The following is a 7500-nucleotide window of genomic DNA, read 5'->3' on the forward strand; positions in this document are numbered from 1 at the left end:
GCATCGAAAAGAAACAATGAAATGAATAAAAAATGGAGGTACCCAAGTCTCTTTGATATGAAATCAATTTAAGACCAATATTTAAATTTTATACACAAATAGCTATTATTGGTAGTACAATATAGCGTGTGGCTGAAATTAAAAAAGAATAATATAAATGAAAATCAATTTCTTTCAGCTGACTGATTGTACATTGTTACTCACACAAAAGTATCACTAAAAAGCCAAAGACTTTAGTTTTGAATGTAATTCAGATGTGATAATGTATTTCGGCATAGGATGAATAATTACATCGGAATTAATGATTTCCTTTTTGAGAGATTCAAATGAGCTTTGTTATTCACCATAATGAGACTTTGGAACATTGACGTTTTTATATGTGATCAAGTGATTTTTAGTTTACCTTTATGAATATCCTACTAGTGATTTTATAATTTTGATAGATAGAAGAGCTTGGAAACAAAATTAGTTTTATTTTGAAAATCACATCACCGAGAATGATTTAAATTAGAATATTTGATTTACTTATTTGCCATCGCAATCAATACCTGATTAAACATACAGAATGACATATATTTCTTTATCCATTCACCCATTGGCATCCTGAGTTAAATTACTATTTAAGGAACTAACTTTAACAAGCCAAATATAATTGCTTATGAATGGTATTATTCTTGAAAGCTCTTTTCCTCTCCTTATGATTGTATTGCAAACATAAGATATATTACATGCCCAGAATATATATTCATGAATCAATTACCAATTCATGAAAGGTAAATGTTACAACTGCTACAGAAACTTGATGCTAGATCCATAAATTCTATTTATTATATATCAGCATTTTTTCAATTATTTTACTCTAAACGATTATCTAAAAAAACATACACATTATTGAAGTTTTGTACGAATTCAGAAGTGTGATTCCAACGCACCATATACCTGTTTTAAATACCACCCTTTCTCTACTTAAAGACATCCTTCATTACTTATGTACGAAAAAAATTCTGATGAAATGATTTAATAAATTCAAAAACTGCAATAGACTTTATTGAAATACCTTGACTTAGTTATAAATGTATAAAGTTACTCTAACTGTTATTGACACTAATGATGAAAGCTGGTGTGATTAGTTGCACTATTGCTTGTATTTTTTTTTATTACATCCAGAGCCGAAAATGCAAAAAAGATTGTCTTATTTTGTATAATTATAACTAAAAGTTCTAATCAGAAATGGAATTGCACAGTAAAATGCTAGGGCGTCTTTTACTATCTAAGAATAACTATTAGAATCCAATCAGGACAGCTCTGTATAGGAGTGTCAAATAAGAATACAAATAAAACCTATAAAATTATCTAATATATTTTTATTTTGAATTTATTTCAAACCGAACATTTTTTATATCATTACAATCTCCGAGAACCAATCGACTGTAAATTACTCTGATTATCCTAAACTCAAGAATTTGTATTTGGCATTAAACTTTCAAATATTCTCACTAAAGCTCAATTTATGAAAAATGGTCTTCAGTAATAATACATCTAGATTATTATAGATAAAATTTCTATTCCATTGATAAGCACCTGTTATATAAATACTAAATTGCTTACATATACTCAGCTAAACCATCCATAAGCTTATCAGATGCTAAGAATCACCGGCTCATTAACTATTCTTTACCTTGTTAAGGTAACGCGGAACATGTGTGCTGTATTGTGAAACGTTTTACATATTAGACCACCGCCGTCAAAGTATTTAGAGTGACATTTCGTGTACCTATCGGAGCTACTGCTGCATAATTTGTAAACCCTGGGGGATAGCGGCCAAGTGACGGCCGGAATGGCTTTTACCATAATTGTGCTCATAAATCAATTCTGATAGGACGATATTCAGTGCGGAAAGGCTGTTTGAAACTCGGGGAAGGAAGCAGATGTAATGAGAGAGAGAGAGAGAGAGAGAGAGAGAGAGAGAGAGAGAGAGAGAGAGAGAATACACTAAGGTACGCGGCCCGTCAAAAAGACAGCTAAATATCTAGATAGATATGCACACACATGCACACGCTCAGATTCAACCCATCCCATTCCTACCCCCTTCTTAATTACCACACGACAGTTTCAGCAATTTGTGGGAAATTGTCGTTTCCTAGTGGTTGCCGTTCAGCGTGAAAGCAAATACACACACACACACACACACACACACATATATATATATATATATATATATATATATATATATATATATATATATATATATATATATATATATATATATATATATATATATATATTTGCACATATAAATATCATCATGTGCTCCTACGCCTATTGAGGCAAAGGGCTTCAGATACATTTTGCCAGTCATATCTATCTTGAGCATTTAAATCAATACCTCTCCAATCCTCTTCTACTTCACGCTTCATAGACCTCAACCATGTAGGTCTGGGCCTCCCAACTCTTCTAGTGCCTTGTGGAGGCCAGTTGAAAGTTTGGTGAACTAATCTTTCTTGGGGAGTGTGAAGAGCATGACCAAACCATCTCCATCTGCCCCGCTCACACACACACACACACACACACACACTCCCTCTCTCTCTCTCTCTCTCTCTCTCTCTCTCTCTCTCTCTCTCTCTCTCTCTCTCTCTCTCACTTGCTCTTTATCATATAGGGAAATAGATGTATTTTTATTCTTATTTTCCTTAGAATGGTTGACTTATAATGTGTTACCCCTCCTGTCCAAAGGGAATGTAGTAACTGCACCTAGATCATTATGTTGGTCAATAATCCAATTACTGAATTGACCAAACGCTGTTTCATTATGCTGATCAAATGACTAGCGTCATAGCAACCCTTGTATCGATAAATAGTACTGCCATTTTTCATTTTTTAGTATTTTGATACGGCTGTAACACGGTAACGCCAATAGTGTCACTTGAAATGCAAAATATAGTTATGCAGTTCCAATTTTTCATAAAAGTTAGATAATACTATTTGGCAATAAAATTAAATTCTTCAGAACTGTATGTTAAAAACTACAGGGCAAAAAATTACATTTCCGCACTATTTTTTTCTATTTTGTCAATCAGTAGATTGACGATTCCTGAAAGTCTCTCTCTCCCTCTCTCTCTCTCTCTCTCTCTCTCTCTCTCTCTCTCTCTCTCTCATTTTCTTCGAGGACCAGCACCATTTCGTTACTCCTGTCTTCAACATGCAAACAAAGATAGAGAAATATTTTTGTTTTACAATCTTTTGCAAGACAGCTTCGCAGTACGAGTTTCCTTTCCCCTCTAACCACTTTTGACTCCTCTTGTTTGGAACTCGTTGTTGACCACACAGAGCAAGAAATGTAAGGGGACTGATAGAGACATACGCAGATACGCAAGGGAGAGGTGTGTCTCACCTTTTGCTGGAATTTTGTGCATTCGACCTCTAGACTGTTATATTTTTTTTTCTCATGTTATGCTTTACACGAATATCTCCCCTATTTAATATACATATATATATATATATATATATATATATATATATATATATATATATATATATATATATATATATATATATATATATATATAACGCTCAGCGCATCGCAGGACATAAGGGTTGCAGATATGAAATGGGGAGGGGTAGGGAAAGGTTGAACCTGTGTGTGCGCAAATCTATCTTAATATTTAGTTCCTTTTTTTGTATTAGGATAAAATGTTTATTGAGATAAAGTTTGTTCTCATATTATGTACGTTTTTCAATTGCTCTAAATCAAGTTTTATTTAGCTGAAATTATCATAATTTACATTACGCGCTTTTTTTGAAAAGGTGTTGATTGCTATATAAAATATTAATGAACTAATGTATTCAAGCAATTTTTGGTCAGTTTTAGAAAGAAACAAATGCGCAAAAATTATTATATATACAATGAAGTAGTAAATGCTGAAATCTTTCATCCCTGTAATACCAAATTCATCTCCTATTCAATGTTGCTATCTGTAATCATGTTCACACTTCTTGGTATAAAACCCCAACAACTTCTTCACACGTCCTTAACTTTTCAATGGAATCACACGAAATGTTAACTACGCTTCACCGCATTCGGCGAGGAGAGACTACTTTGCTCGTTTTGATTTCTTTTGTCTTCTATAGAGTATTATGGGTGTTTCTCGTTCATCTGTTTTCTGTACGTGTTGCTGTTCATTTGTTTCTTTGAATGTTTCCTAACCAACTGGCATAGAATAGGTATTAGTTTTTGAAATCTCTCTCTCTCTCTCTCTCTCTCTCTCTCTCTGGGTATTTGCGTGTGTATGTGTACGCGATTGTAAAACAAGTAACCATTCACTTCAAAACATCTATAACTAACTCCCCAGCAAACAATCATCATTTAACTAAATTGCTCCAGCAACCGGAACAATGCCATTGCGATGGATATAATGAATCCTGGAGACATAAAGTAGATTTCCCAGCATGCAGTCTCACGATGAAGAACCAAACAATATTTCATTATAACAGCTTGAAGCCCGACAGTAATTTCATCGCATCGATCCCTTTGGCTTTCCTTGGAGGCATAAATTCACAGGGGCTGTTGTTGACTGTTACCATGGGGTATTCAGGAGGATTTCCTCAGATGTACAACATGGGGGAAAGGAACCCTGCAGGTCAGGGAGGATGAAGGAAGATAAACTCTATTCAATCAATAACCCTTTCATTGCTTTTTTTGTTTTTGTTTCCAGGAACGTAGAAAAACACAAACATAGAGATTTACTTTTAAGGTCTGCAGCTGAAATAACAGTTTCTGTTGTTGCTAAAAGGAGTGCAATAGTCCGTTATGAAAATGGATGCAAGTGTGTATTTTCCAAACTTGTTAAAAATGCTTTCGTTATGAATCTCATTTACCTTCTAGGTTTTATTACTACTTCCTTATAAAGGCCGTGTGTATGGAAATAGCTTTATCTAAGCGATTTTCCCATTGCATCTACAGTTTCGATGGTTACTGTATCAGATATAAAACATAGAAAGTTTAGTAGTTTGAAGAACAAATGTTCTTCTAATGCGTTAAATCAAGATTTTAAATTTATCCAACAACTACCAGAGCATTTATTTGAAGAATTTAAAAATGTTCAGCAATTAAATTCCTTGTACCATTTGAGAGAGAGAGAGAGAGAGAGAGAGAGAGAGAGAGAGAGAGAGAGAGAGAGAGAGAGAGAGAGCTTAATTCAAGCATTTTTAATGGGGGTTTAGGAATAGAGGATTCAAGAAAAGTATGATGTACATAGCATTCACAAAACGATGCAGTCTAATACCCTTGCCATTCCTTGGGCATTGTTACCGAAGGCCTCATTGTGGCTACCCATGTTTAAAAGGATCTTTAAAAGCTCTCCTTTATTTAGAGCCTTTCCCATCTCCCTCAGCCACTCCCTAAACATATATTGCTATTGCATGATGCTCATCAAAGGAACTTTGAAACTCTTGATTGTTGTGATACGATGCTCACGATTGTTGGTGGGTACCCAGGCTCTCTCTTGGTACGGGGCACAAATGGGCATTGCATGTGGTATCGGTTTTATACCCTTTGTTATGGATAAAAAGTCTTGAAGGAGGTTCTAAGTGCCCGTAATGGGTCTGAATCATGAGGTTGAAGAGACGTGGTAAGATTGGGTACGGTGATTGCCAGACACTGCTATATTATGATTATGAAAACAGAAGGATGAGAATGAAGACATTTTCTCCGTTACTAGCAATGGATTATGGAAGGTGATAAAGTAGATCCCATTTTTTTTTTTATTTTAAAAAAGAGGTTAGTCAATTAGTACCAACTAGTGTATGCTACCCGGCAAAACTGACGGCTATATATTATGCGCACACACAGCCCTGATTCAACCACTCCTACCCTTCACCATTTCCTCACTACATGTTAGTATGGGCAATATATAGCAGATTGTTGTTTCCCGAGCGGTTGACGTTCAGTGTGACAAGAATATATATATATATATATATATATATATATATATATATATATATATATATATATATATATATATATATATATATATATATATATATATATAAATATATATATATATATATATATATATATATATATATATATATAAAATAACCCACAATGTATGAAAAATAGAAGTTTATTTAGCTTTCGAAGGGACCATCTCCCTTCCTCTTCAGAATACAAATGGTTACAAATTTTTGAAAAAGAGGTACAAAAAGGTTCTTAAGAGATAAAAAGCCCGTTACAGTCTTAGCGAATATTAACAGCATTTCATGGTGGTTTGTTTACATCGTTTAACAATTCCTTAACAATAGTTACATTGTTTTTTTACAATATTATTTAAAAACTGATCCAATTTAAAATTACTTTGATATATATTAAAATTATTAGAATTCTGAATTAAAACAGCTTCAATCAGTTTCCGTCTATGTGTATCAGGCATTGATATCAATTTGTCCATATTCTTAAAATCTATTGGGTGATTTTCCCGTGTCATATGTTTAAAAACAGCGCTATTTTCATCACCTCCTCTAATGGAATCTCTATGTTCTCTTTTTCTTCTCTCAAAATCTACTGATTCTCCTATGTAAACTTTATCACACGAACCACATGGTAGTTTATATATACATGCTTGTTTGGCAGCCTTTCCTTTCCCTGATTTTGTCAACACCTTTTTAATAGTTAAATTATTTTTATATACCCCAACTACTTTGCAACTTTTTAGGCAGGTGTCAAGTAATTTGTTGTCTTGGCCTGTTTGAGGAATGACAAGAAGACACTCATCATCTTTTAGAAATGGTTCTCTTTCTTTTGCAACATAATATGTCTTCCTTGCTTTTAAGTGTGCCTTTTCGATAAAACCAGAATCATAGCCATGACCTTTGAAAACCCTTTTAAGATAATTTATTTCAAATTCAAGAAATTCGTGGTCACAAACTTTATATGCCCTTAAAAATAAGTTAGAAATAACCCCTAATTTTGTGGTTCTTGTATGGTTTGAAAATGCATGTATATAAGAATCTGAATGCGTTTCTTTCCTTTAAACCTTGAATTTAGGACAGCCAACTTCCGGACGGATTACCAGTGTGTCCAAGAAGGGTAATTCATTATTATTTTCTATTTCAACTTTAAATTTAATTGAAGGGTGGAGATTGTTTAAAGACACTAAAAAGTTATCAATATTAAGAGAACATGGAACAACAGCAAAAATATCATCTACATATCTCACCCATGTAATGTCAAAATCTAAAATGTCAGGTAAAAGTTCTGTTTCAAAAAATTCCATAAAAATATTTGCTAAAACAGGAGACAGAGGGGAACCCATGGGAAGACCATATATTTGAGAGAAAAACTGACCGTTACAAGTAAAATAAGACTCAGAAACACACAATTCTATCAACTTTATAAAAATATCACTAGGTACAGGTATACTTAAATCTAATGTATCAATTTTGTTACTCAGGTACTGAAGACATTGTTGTACTAGGACTTTGGTAAATAAGGATTCAACATCA

The sequence above is a fragment of the Palaemon carinicauda genome, chromosome 11 (genome assembly GCF_036898095.1).
Source record: "Palaemon carinicauda isolate YSFRI2023 chromosome 11, ASM3689809v2, whole genome shotgun sequence".
Lineage (NCBI taxonomy): Eukaryota > Metazoa > Arthropoda > Malacostraca > Decapoda > Palaemonidae > Palaemon > Palaemon carinicauda.